We start from the raw sequence: 17,849 nt of genomic DNA, 5'->3' as shown, positions 1-17,849 counted from the left end.
GATCTTATCACCGCGGATGCTGTGAAGGTCCATTTTCTTGCATGGCTACGACTCCAGCCTCTTGCACCGGCCTGGGAAGTCTATTGGGCATGCCGATGCCCTCAGCCGCCTGCCGCTACCACAGGTCAACGCGGACCCAGCCCCTGCTGCGGAGGTGCTGCTAATTGAATCTCTGCCACAGCCACCCCTGCGCTCGGCATACATTGCTGCCCACTTGGCCAAGGACCGCCTCATTGCCTGTGTGCTCAACTGGGCGTGGAGGACATGGCCAGCGGGCAAACCAGACACGGACTTTGCACCTTTCACCACCAGGCAAACGGAACTGTTGGCACACAAGGGGTGCCTACTGTGGGAGCACCGAGTTGTGGTCCTGCCCGAGGTACACCAGCGGGTCATGGAGGCGCTGCACGATGGGCATCCTGGCATCGTACACATGAAGGCGCTGGCTCGCAGAGCAACCACCGGGCCTGCCACTGATGCCACCCCCAACGGGGTACAGCAACCCTGCAGTCCGGTAGCTGAGCCCAGGACAGAGCCAGCGCGGCAGCGGCCCTTGGAACTGTGGCAGTGCAGCCTGGCAACAGCCAACCCATGCCGACACCACAGCGTCAAAGAATTGGGGCTTTTGAACTCTGGTGCTGGAGAAGACTCTTGCGAGTCCCTTGGACTGCAAGGCGAACAAACCGGTCAGTCCTAGAGGAGATCAGCCCTGACTGCTCCTTAGAAGGCCAGATCCTGAAGATGAAACTCAAATACTTTGGCCACCTCATGAGAAGGAAGGACTCCCTGGAGAAGAGCCTAATGCTGGGAGCGATCGAGGGCAAAAGAAGAAGGGGACGACAGAGAATGAGGTGGCTGGATGGAGTCACTGAAGCAGTAGGTGCAAACTTAAATGGATTCCGGGGAATGGTAGAGGACAGGAAGGCCTGGAGGATCATTGTCCATGGGCTCGCGATGGGCCGGACACCACTTCGCACCTAACAACAACAACAACATCAGTGCCTAAGTCTTTGAGAAGCTCTTGAATCCATTGCAGCTCTTGACAGCCGTGGGCAGCAAGACACATATTCTGCACCTGATGTGGATTTAGCCGTTTTCTCTTGCTTGGCAGTGGCCCAGCTCATGATGCTGCTGCCATTGAAAATTAGGTAACCACTAGTGTTTGGGGCTGCAACTAGCTGGTAGTTTAAGTTCTGTAGTTCCCTTTAAACATTTAGCAACTCTCTTGAGCACTGCAGTCCTTAACTGTGGGCTTCTGTCTTCCTGCACAAGCCATCAACAGCAGTGGAAATGTCTGGTCTGCATTTGTATGGAAGCTTCCCAAGGGCTTGACGATGCCTCACATCTATTTATTTATCTATTTATCTATTTATCTATTTATCTATTTATCTATTTATCTATTTATCTATTTATTCGTTCGTTCGTTCGTTCGTTCGTTGTTTGTTTGTTTGTTTGTTTATTTATTTATTTATTTATTTGCCACCCTCCCAGGAGGCTCAGGGCCATTTACATAGGAACAAGGAACAATACATAAAACAGACTATAAACCTTACAATAATACCTTACAATAATAGTACTAATAGTTGTAACATTGTTTGTCAGCAGTGCACTCACATCTCTTTGCTTCCCATAGGTGACTTCCATGGGTGTGGGTGCATGGCAGGAATTTTCAAGATTTAGAAGAGTCGACAAATGTTTAATTTTCTGCTCTTGGTGGATGAGAAAAGTCCCATCTTCATCTCTCTGTACTTGAATTCCCAGGTAGTGGCTTATTGGTCTGAGATTCCTTATCAACACTTCTTTGTTCAGATGATACACAGTCTGCTTGCTGTCATCTCGATTTCTGTAAGCCAAAAGTAAGTCATGAACGTAAACCAAAACATAGGTCCAATTGCCTTTCTTGTGCTTGATGGACAGGCATGGGTCAGCTTCACTCCTTTTGAAGTTAGCTTGTTGTAACATGTCATTAAGCTTTATGTTCAGGCCATGGCAGATTGCTTGGGCCCATAGAAACTCTTCTGCAATTTACAGACATGTTCTGCTTTGTCTTTCTGTAGAAACTCTGGTGGTTGCTGCATATAGATTTCTTCTCTCAGGTCACCGTGCAAGAAAACAATTTTAACATCCAGGTGATCAGCCTACATATCATATTCTTGCTGGCTGCGGCACTTAGCAATGTCCAAACCACCAGCTTGGTGTAGTGTTTAAGAGCAGTGGCCCCTAATCTGGAGAACTGGGTTTTAATTCCCACTCCTCCACACGCAGCCAGCTGGGTGACTTTTGGCTAGTTGGTGAGTTTCCTCCAGGCCAGGCAGGATTCTGGATATTTGGGGGGGGGGTGATCGCTTGAGCGTGAAATTGGGGTCACTGTGGGTGGGCAAGTACTTATGAGTTCGTACATTGTGCAGGGGGTTGGACTAGATGACCCTGGAGACTCCTTCCAACTCTATGATTCTGTGTCCTCACTGTGGTGTGTTTGGCAACTGCAGCAAACGTTTCATCAAAGCCCACCCCATATTTTTGTGAGCTTCCCTGAGTCTGGCTTTGTAGCACTGGATCTCACCTTCTGAGTCATATTTCAGCTTAAATACCCACTTACAGTCAATTACTTTCCTTCCTAGTGGTAGATCTGTAAGACTGTTTATGCACTGGGAACTTCACTGCCCCAGCTCCCGTGCAGAAACACAAATTGAGGGCGGATGAGGCTCACCAGGCCAAATGCTCCCTTGTGTGGGTGCAGGAAGAGGTGGGGCAACCTGACACGACTAAAACTCCAGCCTGCAGCCCAGCATGAAACCTCCAGTACGTAAACGGTCTAAGTGTCTATGTGTTATTCTCATGGAGTGAGCATATTTCCTTGTGAGCTGGTTCCTTCCAATGCTGTGCTTCTGCCAGTGAAAGTAGCAATACTGCATTCCATGATGCGGATGTAGTTGGTTCTGCTGCTTTTGCGAGGTAGGACAGTCTGTCTGGTGGAATGTTCTTATTGGGTTCACCTCAGCTGGATTTCCATGTTGGGTTGCACCTCAGTAGGCATCTCTGGTGGTTGACCTGAGGTCCAGTCTGTATCCAGTGCAATTCTGGAACCTCCCTCTGCTGAATTCAAATCCACCTCTACCGCACATGCAACCTCTGGAACATCTGCAGGCCTCTCCACTGGAGCGACTGCAAAATGGAGCTCTTGGTCAAGACAAGTGAACCAACTACCAACAAGAACTCAGAGGTCCTTCCCACCATCAGCTGAGCCCACAGAAGAAGAAAAAACAACTGAAGCACAGTGCAATGTCCCGAGTTCAATGTCCCATTGTTGAATGACATTTTGTAAATGGTTATAATGCAAGTTCTTACTGTTAAAAATGTTATTTATTCAATACGCCTATTTTATTGTACATTTTCTATGCAAGCTTTCAATGTAAACCATCCCAAGCTGCAAGGGAGGGCAGTATATAAATAAATATATATATATAAAGAAATAAACAACTCCTGGATAATTGCTTTCATTTCCCATACATGCAAATCAAATGGTTCCCCTTCCTGGCATTTTATAGTGTACAATTTCTTAATCATCAGTCTGGAGCAGTAATTCCATCCCCTTTTAACAAGAACTGACTCCCGACGTTTCAACACATCATGGGCAAATTTTTGTTCTAGTCTGTTGTACTCATGCATGAGATGATAATTGCTGGTGCTTTTGCCTTCTGTCTCATCTGTTGCTTGTGGTTTTCCTTTTCCTCTTGTGTGGCATTTTCACCTGGAGCTGTTGGTGCAGCCTTCTCTGCAATCTCACACAAATTTGCTTGTAGAACAATCTTTAGACAGCAGAGACAGTCATGAAAGTTATCCTCTCTCAAATGAATAAGACCAGTCTTCAGGTCTGATTTCCTGATTTCACTCATGCCTGAGCAATAGAGATCAAGTTGTGCTCTTCTAAAAAGGGAGAAAACACACTGATTTCTTCATCTAGTGATTTCTGCCACAGAATCATAGAGTTGGAAGGTACCTTCAGAGTCATCTAGTCCAATCGCCTGCATAATTCAGGAACTCACTATTACCCGCCCACCCACAGTGACCCCAATTTCATGCCCAAGTGACCCTCCCCCCACCAAAAATGTCTAGAATTTTGCCTGGCCTTGCATCCCACAGTGGCCATCAGCAATTCCCTGGGTATGCAAGGAAGGTCCACAAGAGACAAACACTGGCACATCCCTTCCTGCCCACCTATTTGCCTCATAAAATCAGCATTTCTGTCAGGTGGCTCTCCAGCCTCTGTTTAAAAATTTCGAAAGAAGGAGAACCCACCACCTACCGAGGAAGCCTGTTTGACTGATAGAGTTGGGCACTTTGGCTTCTGGGGCCGCGTTTCGGGGGGGGAGGGGAGTCTCCGACGCCATGGCACCAGTTGGAACAGACATGCCGGCACTGGGTTGCGAGTCCCCACCGGCACCCCCCCCCCCAGAAGCGCTGGGTCGTTCAGCCTGGAAAGGCCACTTCGGATGCCAAAGCCTTATTATTATTATTGTTGTTGTTGTTGTTGTTGTTATTGTTGTTATTATTAATAATAATAAATAAAATAATTTATTTATTTATTTATTTCATGCCACTCCCCAGCAGGCTCGTGGCGGGTAACAACAGTCTTTAAAAATCCCATCAAAATTCCCCGTTAAAAGACTCGAGAAATCTCCCAATATGGCGGAAAGAACAACCCACTCCCACCCCTTATTAAGTCCAGTATGGCTGAACCTCTTGTGGGTTCTTCGACCATTTGATAAATGAAATTGTCAGCCAGGCAGGTCAGAAAGTTGCATGACTGAGGATGCTTAGCAGAGTTTGTTTCCCAGCACACATCTGGGAAATTGAAGTCACCCGTGATGACAAGGTCCTGCCGCTTGGATATTTTCTCAAGCTGCTCACAAAGTGCAGCATCCACATCTTCTAGTTGGTCAGGTAGTCGGTAGCAGACACCAACCACCACACTGTTTGTTTTCCCCTCGCTTATTTTCACCCAGATGCTTTCCACTGGAGATATACTTCACTAGGGCAGAATCTGCACTTACTTTCTTTATTCCATTGTCAATCCTGTTGAATTCATGACCCCTTTGAACTCGGGTCTTCTTCTCCCCCCCCCCATTGAAACAGGAAAGTCTTCTGCACATGGTTAGGCAGGCTCAGAAGGTGGGGGGGGGGAGCCAAGCCTCTTTCTTTCTTTTCTTGAAGGGGGGGGAGAGGAGCCAGTCAGGGAGCCTCTTTCTTTTCTTGGAGGGGAGGGGGAGAGGATCGAAAAAGGCAGAGGAGGGAGTAAAAATCCAGGACCAACAGAAGTTGATTGAAATTAGGGGCTTCTCCTTTAAGGCAAGCATGTCACATGACCAGGTGTAGCCTATCAGAGGTTCTTTACCATGGAACTTTCTTTCCCAAATGTATATTCAGGATTAAAAGCACTCTGAGATATCGCACAATAAAGGTAGGGTCACTCCGAATCAATCCTTCTTGCTGCAGAAGGAAAATTTAAATCGCCCAAAATCCAAACAGAAATTGCATTCTGTGTAGAGGGCAGGGACTGAATCAATCTGGGGTTGGAATAAAAGCTCCGTGCACTTTACACCTAGAATTTCCTGACAGGTAAGCCCTTTCCTCATATACAGTGCCACTCCTCCACCTCTTCGATCTATTCTATTTTTTCAGAACAGTTCATATCCATCCACTATTACATTCCAGTCATGAGAATCATTCCACCAAGTTTCTGTGATGCCTACTAGATCATACCTTTCCATCAGCATGAGAAGTTCCAGCTCTTCCTTCTTATTGCCCATGCTTTGGGCGTTAGTATAAAGGCATCTGAATCCTTTTACTTTTGGTTCCCCATGAGTTGGCCTTCCTGGTTGGGCTGCCCCCGATCAGTCTCCTTCCTTACACTGCCTATGTTGAACGTCTCATTCCCCTTGTGGCTTCAGTTTAAAGCTCTCCTGATGAATCTCCCCAGGTTTCTATGCAGACACTGATTCACCTCCATTATCTTCCTCTCCTGACGCATTCTTCTTCCCTTGACAGGCAAGATTGAAGAGAATACCACTTGTGCCCCCATTTGCTTGAGCTTCCTCCCTAGATCTTGATAGTCTGTTTTAATAGGAGTGATGGTATTCACGGACATGTCATTTGTTCCCACATGGACCATCAGAAATGGGTAGCGATCCGTAGATTTGAGGAGTTTGGGCAGCCATTTTGAAATGTCTTTAATTTTTGCCCTTGGCAAGCAACACACTTCTTGGGTTAGGGGGTCGGGCCCAGCCACATGGCGATCCATTCCTCTTAGCAGGGAGTCTCCAATTACCAGTATTCCTTTTTTTCCCTTCTCAACACCATTTCCTTCTATCCCCGTGGGGGATAGACTCTGTGGTTCCTGCAAAAGGCTTATCAGGAAGCCGGCAGCGCCGGCTTGACCAAGGCCGCGTGAATTTCAACACCTCTGGCAGGAAGCCTGGGATGGCACCTGGGAGAGTGGGCACTCCCTCCCATGGGAACACTCAAGTTTTGGGCCGGAGAATTGTATTGATAAGTGCTGGTTGTTCCTGTGTTGGGTAGATTTGACTTCTAAAGTTATAGTGACTAGTGCTAACTTCCATTAAAGCTTTCTTTCCATAGAAGTTTTGTTATGAGTTTTGTCAGCACTTGACAGTAAGTCAAATCTCACAACGCCTTTCTCTTTGTACGATGGCCGTGCAAGACGATGGCACCCTTTTAAGCAAATACGAGCACGAGGAGGACCTGGCTGCGAGCGACACCGAAGGCGACCTCGGGGTGCTGGGCTCTCTCGACCTAGGAGGCGCGTTGAGCAAGGTGGTGCTACTCTGACCCCCTTGAGTACCCAGACAAAGACCACCACCCAGGTGCCGATGCAGTCCGGGATGTCGAAAACGCTGGGCAGCTTCAGCCTGGCGCCCGAATTATTCCTGGAGAAGTATGTCACCGAGCGACGCAGGCTGTCCAAATACGACCGGCCGACGGGACAGGAGTATTGGCCGGAAGTGCTGCCGAAAGGTGTTCTGGATCTCAGGACCGTGGCAGCGCTCAAAGTCATGGACCTCAGGGACCAGATGAACCGAGTGGGAGACTGGCTGCATTTGGTGACCGGTGAATTGGGATCGGAGTCCCAGAGAGAGGCGCGCCATCTTCTCCGAGAGTTGCAGGCGGCCTCTGCCAGGCCGGGAAGGAAATCGCTTATCGTCCTTCCAGCTCCGCCGACCCACGGAGCGCAAGCACAGGCGACGGGCTCAACGGGGTTGGGAGCCGGAGCTGGGACAGGAGGCGCTGGGAAAGCCGCGTATTCTTCCTCCTCAGAAGAGGAGCAGCAAGACACTGACCCACAGGCTGGTGCAGAAGGGGGCCAGCAAGGTCCCCGCCCAGGCGAGCAAGGAGCTGGAGCCGGGGATGGTGACCAAGGCCAGGGAGCTGGCCAAGGAGTGGGAGCCGGGGACGGTGACCAGGGCCAGGGAGCTGGCCAAGGAGCGGGGGCCAGGGACGGCACCGGAAGGGCAAGAAGACAACGGGGCATTTGCCCCTGACCCCATGTGCCTTATCGTGACTGGATGGATGCCCAGAGGGGCAGGTTGCCTCCGCAGCTGAGGGGAGTGGAGATCAGACGACTCTACCATTTCAAGACTCACTTCACCGGCGACCCCGAAACCTTCCCAGGATTTCTCGTCCATCTCCAGGCATACATGATGGAAGTGGGGTTCACATTCCAAGACGACGCAGAGCGTATCCGGTTCGTAGGCAACTGCCTGGATGGCGAGGAGGCCAAGTGGTTAATCTGTCTGTACCGGTACAACCCCACAGCAGTGCGGGACTACGACCGTTTCATGCGAGCCTTGCGAGAGATGTTCGTGGACCCGTTTGAGCTTGAGACGGCCGAAAATCAGCTGAAGTCAATCAAGCAGGGATCAAAGTCGGTGGCCCAGTACTCTAGGGAATTCCGTAAGTTGGCCGCTTCGGTACTCAGCTGAACCGAACCCCAGTGGGTGCACGCCTTCTGTGAGGGGCTGAACGAAAGCCTGGCCCGCAAGTGCCTGCACCTAGACGACCCGAAAATGGTGATGGGTTGGGTCCGCCTAGCCGGGGAAGTGGAGCAGCGTCTGAGAGTAGCGGTGGAACTAGGGGGAGAAAAAAATAGGCCCCCCCCAGAAGACCTCCACCCCCCAGAAAGCTCCGGCGGACAAGTCTTCGAGAGTGGACGCGGCGGAGCGGGCTAGGTGCCGAGAGAAGGGGTTGTGCCTGGGCTGTGGCCTGTCAGGCCACTTCCTCGCCCAGTGCCCCTTCAAGAGGCCATTGCCGGCGGCAGGGAGCAAGGCAACCAGCGATCCCACCACATCTACCGGAGCGGTGGCCACTGGTGCTGCAAAACGGAAGGGGACCACCAAGAAGACCGTACGTTCTCTGCTGGCCCCATTGAGCGGCACCGTGGCTGTTCCCAGTTCCAGTGACAGCGGAATGGGTGAAGCTCCAGCGAGCAGTCGGGAAACGAAGGTGACCTGCTGTGAAGAAGCCCCGCCAGCAGGTCCCAGGCAGAGGCAAACGTTAGGTGAGTGCTCCCCCCTTAGTTTTTCTTCCCGTGACTTTGACTGAACCCAAATCGGGGAAGCAGTTGGGAGTACGGTACATAGTAGCTTCCAGGTGCACTAAGACTTTGATCAATCTCCCGCTTACCAAGACTCTGGGGGTCGGGAAGGTGCCTCTGGCAAAGCCTCTCTGAATTGCGCAGTTAGATGGGAAATGTGCCCCAGGGGGAGAAGCAACGAGCAAGACGCTTCCCTTAGAAATGGACGTGGCAGAACACTGGGAAAAAATACAGCCCGTGGTGGCTCCCAGCTCTGCCTTCTCTTGTGTCCTGGGGTTAGATTGGCTGCAGTGAGCTGGAAGAAGGGCACGGTCAGTTTTCAAGACCCGGGGTGTAGTACGCACCGGTAGGCCAAGCCTGGTGAATCCCTGACCAGCGCCTTCCCTGTGTTGGCGGCCGTGGCTCATGCCGGGGAAGGGGGCTTGCCCAGGGACTATTGGGAGTTCCGATATGTTTTCGTGGAGACGGAATGTGACCAGTTGCCCCCCCCCCCACAGCAAAACCGATCGCGCGATTGAACTCATACCCGGGGAGCCACTACCAAAGGCCAAACTTTATTCGATGAGCCCCCAGGAGATGCAGGAGCTGAGAGCTTTTCTGGACAAGAACCTAGCCCTTTGATTAATCCGCCCAGCCACCTCCTCCCTGGCAGCACCCGTCCTCTTTGTGAAAAAGAAGGACGGATCTCTACGTCTCTGTACCGACTATAGGGGGCTGAATGCGGTTTCCACGTGTAATACCTACCCGCTGCCATTGATAAAAGACTTGTTGGGGGCACCTGGGGAAAGCCTGTATTTTCACAAAGCTGGATTTGCGGGAAGCCTATTACCGGGTGTGCATAAAAAAGGGACATGAGTACTTGACTGCTTTTAACACTCCTTTGGGGCAGTACGAATATACTGTCATGCCATTCGGCCTCACCGGCGCACCGGGCGTGTTCATGAACATGATTAATGAAGTCATGCATGACCTATTGTATAAGGGGGCCCTGGTTTACCTAGACAACATTTTGGTGTATTCTGACAATCCAGCCGAACACGTGTCTTTGGTGTGAGGGGTGCTGGGCAGACTCTGGAAGTACCACCTATACGCCAAACTGTCTAAATGTGAATTTAATTGGGAGTTGGTGGAGTTCTTGGGGGTCCGGGGGTCTGACTTGTTAGCGTGGGAACCCCTCGAATGCGGAGGCAGCTCCAGAGTTTCTTAGGATTCGCTAACTTCTACCGGTCCTTCATCTCCAACTTTGCTAAGGTCGTGCTCCCCCTGACTGATCTCTTGAAAACTAGGGAAGGGGGGGCAATTCGGCGGCATGCCCGGGCGTGCCTTTGGGGTGGACACCAGAATGACAAGCAGCTTTTGACAGCCTAAAAGCACTGTTCACCTCTGAGCCGGTGCTCGCCCATGCAGACCCCCTGAAGCAGTTCACGGTGCAAGTGGACTCTTCGGACATGGCCATGGGGGCAGTGATCCTCCAGGAAGGGGGGGGATGGCAAATTGCACCCAATCGCCTACCTCTCTAAGAAATTCTCCGGTCCGGAGAAGGATTGGGTGATTTGGGAGAAAGAGGCTGCCGCAGTAAAACTAGCCCTGGCGACTTGGCGGCACTGGCTAGAAGGGGTGACCCTCCCGTTCGTGGTGTGGACGGACCACAAGAACTTGCAGGCGCTCAAGCAACCCTGCTCGCAGTCCGCCAAACAGATGCGGTGGGCGGAGTTTTTCTCTCGCTTCAACTTCAATCTAAAGCATCTGCCGGGCAAAATGAACTTTTTGGCTGATGCACTCTCGCACCTCCCCCAGTATGACAGTAAACGCGACCCATTGGTCGACACAGTGTTCATCCCTTCCCAGCTCGGTCTGACGGTTATGACGTGCAGCAAAACAAAAGGGGGAGGGCCGTACCCAGGGGGCTGGGTCCAAAAGGACATCCAAAGTGAGGCTGAATTCTCCCTGGAGGAGAAGGGGGGTCTATTCTTTAAGGACGCTCGCCTGTTTGTACCTCAGGGCGCCCGGAAGGAGGTTTTAAAGTTGTGCCATGATTCCAAACCTGCAGGGCACTTTGGGTTTGTGAAAACTCTCCATCTGGTCAGGCATCACTATTGGTGGCCCTCGCTGCACAAGGATGTGGATTCCTACATTCAGGGTTGTCCAGTTTACCTGACTTCAAAACCCATGGGGGGAAAGAAGAAGGGACTGTTGCAGCCGCTGCCCACTCCTTCCCAGTCCTGGTTGGATTTTACCATGGATTTTATTACTGATCTTCCCCCCAGCCAGGGGAAGAGTGTGATCTGGGTGGTGGTGGACGCCTTCTCGAAGCAAGCTCACTTTGTCACTTGCGCAGGGATGCCCTCGGCGGTGAAGCTTGCCTCTCTGTTTGCCACCCACATTTATCGACTGCACGGGATCCCTTGTAGACTGCTCACGGATCGGGGCTCACAGTTCGTTGCCAAGTTCTGGCGGGAGCTGTTGAAGCTCCTGGGCGTGGAGCAAGCTCTCGCATCAGGCTACCACCCCGAGACTAATGGACAAACTGAGAGGGTGAACCAGATTCTGGAACAGTACCTCCACTGTTTCATCAACCACCAGCAAAATGATTGGGTGTCTTTACTCCCGCTGGCCGAGTTTGCCTACAACAATGGGGTGCATGCGTCTACAGGGGTTTCCCCCTTCAAAGCTGTCTATGGGGTGGATTTGACTGCTGTGCCTACCTGGGAAATCTCTTCCCCTGATACCCCGATGTCCTGAAGTGGGCAAGTGGAATCTCCCATTCTTGGCCGTCCATTGTCATGTGTCTGGATGAGGCAAAACGTGCCTCAGACAGATAAGAAACAGACAGCTTGCCCAGTGTGGGCTGTGGGGGACCTTGTCTACCTGTCCACTAAGAACCTCCAGTGCCAACAGGCCTCCCGGAAACTAGGGGGCAAAGTTTGTGGGTCCTTTTCGGGTGATACGTTTGATCAATGCAGTGACTGTGGAACTTGCCCTGCCTAAGACTTACAAGAATGTGCACCCCATTTTTCATTCCAGCTTGCTGAAACGTGCCCTGCCTCCGGATGCTTGGCACCCTCCATCTGCGGCACCCATCCCCATTTTCATCGATAAGGACACGCACTACGAGGTCAACAAGGTTCTGGACTCTCGTTGGCACAAAGGCAAACTGCAATACCTGGTTGATTGGAAGGATTTCCCCATGGGGGACAGGGAATGGGTTGAGGCCTCTGATATCAAGGCCCCCAGACTCCTGCGGGCTTTCACAGAGAATTCCCGCAGTGCCCACAGCCTAGAGACAATGGGTGAGGGGAAGGTGTTTTTGGGCTGGAGGGATGTCAGGATCAGCTCCTGTTCTCTGCCATGATCTCTGTCTGGTGAACCTGTGTGACTCCATCTTGCCTGTTGAATATTTTGCTTTGTCCTTGTGACCCATGCCTTCTCGCAGTTCCCATGTAACCATGCTTTGTAGTTGTCTCCTTTGATTTGCCTGCTTTGATCCCTATCTGCTCACATTGCATATTTCCCCCCTCACTGTGAAACATTGTTACTAAGACTCTGCGGTTCCTGCGAAAGGCTTATCAGCTAGCCGGCGGCACCGGCTTGACCAAGGCCGCATGAATTTCAACACCTCTGGCAGGAAGCCTGGGATGGCACCTGGGAGAGGGGGCACCCCCTCCCATGGGAACACTCAAGTTTTGGGCGGGAGAATTGTATTGATAAGTGCTGGTTGTTCCTGTGTTGGGCAGATTTGACTTCTAAAGTTATAGTGACTAGAGCTAACTTCCATTAAAGCTTTCTTTCCATAGAAGTTTTGTTGCGAGTTTTGTCAGGACTTGACACGTGGCCTCTATACTTAGACTTTGTTTTGGGACATCTTCCCTCGCTGACACTTTGCAAAGGCCTCAAATCTATTCTGGAGCTCCAAAGGCCCCGAGAACCATATCGCTCTACACCGTCTTTATCCTAACTGTCTGCAGAGGTTCCATAATGAGGTCAATCCCCTTATCTTCTTCCGGACTGGTTGTATCCTCTTTATTCCGAGTTGCACAGTTCCAGTCTATGAACTCCTCCCCTTTCTTAATTTGGGTCAGAGAAATAATCCTTTCTAAGACCCTAATCCTTTCCTCCAAAAGTCTTACCAGCTTATACTTGGGGCAGATGTAGTCCACCTTGTCTTCAGGGAGGAAGGCAATCATGTCACACTCACTGCAGATGATGGGATGAGTGTCTTGGAGGTCCATTATAACTTCTAGGCAGTACAACTACTAGGGAAATACAATCTACTGATTCTAATTGCTAGGCTAAGAACCCCAGGCCAAGAGCCGTAGGCCAAGAGCCCCTTGTCTCTCGCCCTTTGACTGCTGCCAGGAGCAGCCCTTTTTAATCCTCCCAGCAATCATCCAGCAATCACCTCACTCAGCACCACATTAGCCTCACCTGGTCAGCAGGAGCAGCAGCACTTCCCAGAAGCTTTCTCCACTTGCTCTCAGTTGATTAATGACACTTTGTGGTAGCCCTAACAATTTCTCATTCCATAATGGACTCCACTAGCAGTTTAGAGGAGAGAAGGTGGCATGGAATAGCCTGCCCTGGTCAGATCTCAGAAGCTAGGGAGGGATGGAACTTGGATCAGAGGCTCTGCCAGGGAAGGTGATGGCTGACCACCTCTGGCCTTGAAGGCCCCGTGCTGCTTCACCACAAGGCTGCTGCCACTTGGCAACACTTCACAGATGGATGCATGCAGCACCTCAGAGCCCAACAAGACAACTGAGGGTTGAGTTTTTGCGTGCATTCCCTGAAACACTCCTTGGTCTCAGTTCCTGGGCTTGAATCCCGCAGACCAACCTGGCAACGCTCTGAAGTAACATACCCATTGAGAAGAGCAATTTTAGGCTGGGGAGAGGAGTCTTTGTGAGTCATGGCTGCAGATATCTGAAGAAGTGAGCAGGGACTCACAGAAGCTCCTCCTGACCCCAAATCTGGCTGGTCTTTCAGAGGCTCCTGGATTCTTGCTCTTTTCTACAGCTGCAGACAAGCTGACACGGCCGCCTGTCTTGAACTAGCTATGTTCCCAAGAACTTTTGAAGAACTGGGTTCCAGTTAGGGAGCCGGGAGTTCCAGACCAGCTCTAGGAGGGGCAACTTCCAGGTCAATTTGAAGAACAGAATCCGAGGTAGAAACAGCCACAGGCCAAGTCATGACCCCACCCTCCCACCTGACTTGCCATGGGAAAAAATATGCATGCCATTCTAGGCTGTCCTGCCCATGCTAGGAGTGGATTGTGAGAGCCACAGTGTGTCCTCTGGAATTTGGGCAGAGGGGGAGGAATCTATTCTGAACTTCAGTGAAGCCTGTTCCATTCTTCTTCTCATCTCACACATTGAAATGCTCCTTGCAGACTCCCAATATGAGCATCCTCTGCACATACAATATCCACAGAGGACCAAGAATGCACAGGTAGACAAGATGTCTGTGCCTCAGTGCCAGAGAAAAGTTGGATTTCCCTGCATTCTCCCTGAATTTCTCGTTTATCACATAACACAGCACAACCCAGCATACGACTCTGTCTGGCACATAGAATTCACTTAATGAAACTCAAACCCTCCAAACAAAAGGATGCACATCCAGAGGTCATGTTTCCATGTTCCATACAGGTGGGTCTTATCTTTGCTTCAACACTTTTTGCACAGCACTATAAGCATTTCGGTAGTAAATAACATCTGCTTGTAATTTCTTGCACCACTGCCAAAAGGATGTGGGATGCAAAAACCATCATATGCAATTGTCTGCCTGTGATTAATGATGCACCTGCCCAAAAACCCAGCCGACATGGCGGATCCAACCAGGGCAGGTAGGTCATTAATCACGGCATGTTGATGGGATCAGGTTGATTTACTGGCAGTAAAGGAGCTGGCCATGTTCATGTTCTTTTGACTTGGCCTGCTGTAGTGGCCACTGCAACATTTTAAAATCTAGAGCCAATACTGTTAAGCATGCGATGAACGTCCATAATTTTCTCTTCCCTATGTGAAAGTCACAGACTTGCATATATAGGTAAGTGTCCTAAACACACAGCAAGTTTGAAAACATATTATGAAAGTTCAAAGGCAGAAGCATCGGAGCAAAGCTACAAAGGATTCTTGTGGCAACTTAAAAACTAGCAAAATTATAATGTTTTGGTGGGTCTGGTCCAATAAACTCCTCTCTTGTCAGCTTATTTAATTAATTAATAGGTTTAAACTACAAACTACAAGTACAACGATATAGGCTAGATATCAGGAAAAAAATTTCACAGTCAGGGTAGTTCAGCAGTGGAATAGGCTACCTAAGGAGGTGGTGAGTTCCCCCTCACTGGCCGTCTTCAAGCAAAGGTTGGATACACACTTTTCTTGGATGCTTTAGGATGCTTAGGGCTGATCCTGCATTGAGCAGGGGGTTGGACTAGATGGCCTGTATGGCCCCTTCCAACTCTATGATTCTATGATTTTATGATTCTATTTCTACTACATATTCAATACATGAAAATAACTTTTTGGGGGCCATCCAGTTGCAGCAGACTTCTGACAACCCCTCCTGGGGTTTTCAAGGGAAGAGACATCCAGAGGTGGCGGTTTGCCCTGGCCGGCCTCTGTGTCGGGGACCTAGATGAGGGTTGTGTGCTTCGGCTCACTTTGGCTGCCTTGGCGATCACTGAAGCCCAAAGCAGTGCGTAGGAGGCCAGTGCTGTGGAGAGGAGGGGCGGCAGTGATGCGCCAGCCAGTAGCCACACCCATGCACATTTCTCTGTACCTGTGTGTAGCCGCTGATGGAGCGCCGCCCCCCTCCTCTCCACACCGCAGCACTGGCCGCCTTGGGCTTTTGGTGAACTGCTGAGGCGGCCAAACCGAGCCAAAGCACCCCCCTTCCCTAGACTTCCTTGGTGCCCTCCCATCCAAGTACCAACCAGGGCTGACCCTACTTAGCTTCCCATCTCTGATGGGATCAGGTCAAGGAAAAACTGACTTTGATCTACATTCTATACCAGGGGCCCTTCTTCTAAAAGGGGAGAAAGCACACTGATATCTCCATCTAGTGAATGCTGGCAGGGGCTCATGGGAATTGTAGTCCATGGACATCTGGAGGGCCACAGTTTGACTACCCCTGTTATATACCATTGAGAGATCTCATACCTCTGAACAGGGAATACGATGTGCAATGGAACCAGTTATGCAGGGCACAACAGTTATTCAAATCTACATTGTATGGCTTTCTGTGCTTTTGAATGGGGGACTTTGTTCTGTGAGGCCAACGACTCATGAAATTCACAGCTGTTCACTGCACCATCAGGCTGCCGTCTATGCTCTTGGATGAGGAACATGACGTGTAATGTCTCATCATGCACAACCGTTATTTGGATCTGTTATGAAGTGTTCTGAACATGTCATGACAGGACACCCAAAGATGGACATTTCCCCCCAAATAAATGGGCAATCACTAAAAATTCTCCTCCTCCTTCAAATCCTTCTTAGTCTGCTGAGTAGTGATTTCTGGGGGGAGAGAGGAGACTGCTTTGGCTACGAAGAACCACTGCCTCATTTTCCTGGGCGGCTGCGGTCATTTACTGCCCCAACCCCTGGCTGCATAGTTGGATTTTACCTGATCCTCTTTATGCAACTGTGTGCATGTGTGTGCTTTCTTGGTCTTCGTAGTCTTGAATGTGCAAGTGTGCACCCATCAGATTTGCAAGGATCTGATTCCAGAGCCTGGTTCTTTTGCGGGAGTAGACTCTTTGCATCACACTTACCCAAGATTGCGTTTGATTAACCTCCAGAGTAAACCGACCGAGGATTGCCGTGTTCAAGGGAGATGCTTCCTGGGAAGTTAGCTTGGTAGATTCCTGCCTTTGCTCAGCAGCAACATGATACTTCCTGGACCGAACTGGACTGCTTAAGAGCCCTCAGATTGCAGACCCTTCTCCCAGCGGTGATTTCTCGCTTCATTCAAGCCTACATTCCCCGTCCCTTTTAAGATTCTCACCCACCCAGCCGAGCTGCAGGAAACCAACTGGCTGTGGTTGGCGGAGCACTTCGAGTGGGGAAGAAGCAGAGGGAGTGAAATCTGGGGGGGGGGTCGGGGGGGCATCTCAGGGAGGCTGTGGAGTCCCTCACCGTCTGTCTGACAGCTATAAAACTGACTCGAGTTGACTTGGGATAACCGCTAAGGAGCTCCTCCTTGTTGGAAGTCTGGATCCTTTGGCTGCCCTTTGAAGTTTGAGGAGAGAGAAAGAGGGGGAGGGAGGGGGGAGAGGGGGAGGGAGGGAGGGAGAAAGTGTGTCTGCGATTTCTGCACCTCCTCCTCCTCCTCCTCCTCCTCCCGCTGCTTCTGCTCCTGCCACAACTCCGGCTCACTCTTCTCTCTGCAGACCAGCCTGTTGCACCTTGTTCCTGGAGCATCTTTCCGTACCTGAAAGCCACCGTCTGGCAGGCAGTCTGCAATTCTCCAAGGTATGCGTCCCCCCTCACGATCAATTTTACTCTGTCCATGCAAACTGCTTAATGTGCTGCTGGGGATGGGCTTAATTGTAATAAGACCAGCGCCTGCTTTTCCAAACTGGCCCCCTTCTAATCTTCTGTACTGCTTGCAGGAGAAATGCATTTACACTTGGGGCAAAGAGAGGCATTCTCAGAGGCTAGGTACTGTGAGAGTCAGGAGACAGTTATATAATGCTAGTGCAGCAATAACAGATGTGCAGCAGTTAAAGGGCTTCCTCTCTTGTTGCTTTTCTAGCAAGCACATAATTTTACTGTTGTTTCTTACCTGCCCTAAGTAACCAGATTCAGGTGGGCATTTTGAACTAGCTGACCATGTCTTTGCAAGAATGCATGGCAGACATGCCTTTTGCTCTTTTCTGGACTGAATGGAGAATAATTATTTTACTGGCTTTGGACCAGAGGTGGCTTGAAGCTTTAATGAAAACCAACTGTTTCGGGTAAGTTCCAGCCACCTGTCTCCAGGATGCATGGCCAAGAACTCGAGGGCTTTAAATTAATTGTTGTAGATTTTGAGCCACTCTGCTCAGCCTGCAGACGGCATTTACACGGCAAACTTGGATGGAAGCAGAGACGGTGATGCCCTTTTGGAACACTATTAGACAAAACAGTCTCTACGGAGACATTTCTTGGTCTAAGGACATGATTGGCATTGATAGTGCAAAATCCAGGTTTGAATCCAGGTAAAGCCTTTCTTCCTTAGTTTACTAGGGTGGGGGTGC

The 17,849-nt window shown here is 50.4% G+C and overlaps 1 protein-coding gene across 4 annotated transcripts in view; it reads left to right on the top strand.

Annotated features, from left to right (window-relative positions):
- Positions 1 to 16,402: 16,402 nt before the first annotated feature.
- The window catches only part of ADAMTSL2 (ADAMTS like 2), a 78,021-nt gene continuing 76,574 nt past the window's right edge, over positions 16,403 to 17,849 (top strand). For 2 of the 4 annotated variants that reach the window (XM_077306726.1, XM_077306727.1), the window contains exon 1: positions 16,959 to 17,082. The gene's annotated coding sequence lies outside the window, so the exon portion shown is untranslated. Of the gene's footprint in view, positions 16,562 to 16,909; positions 17,083 to 17,849 lie in introns of those variants that run through there. The other 2 variants (XM_077306725.1, XM_077306728.1) reach the window with 2 other exon arrangements.

Source organism: Paroedura picta, chromosome 12, assembly GCF_049243985.1.
Source record: "Paroedura picta isolate Pp20150507F chromosome 12, Ppicta_v3.0, whole genome shotgun sequence".
NCBI classification, from domain to species: domain Eukaryota; kingdom Metazoa; phylum Chordata; class Lepidosauria; order Squamata; family Gekkonidae; genus Paroedura; species Paroedura picta.
The sequence above is the reverse complement of the archived record's forward strand: the minus strand, read 5'-3'. Positions and strand labels throughout refer to the sequence as shown.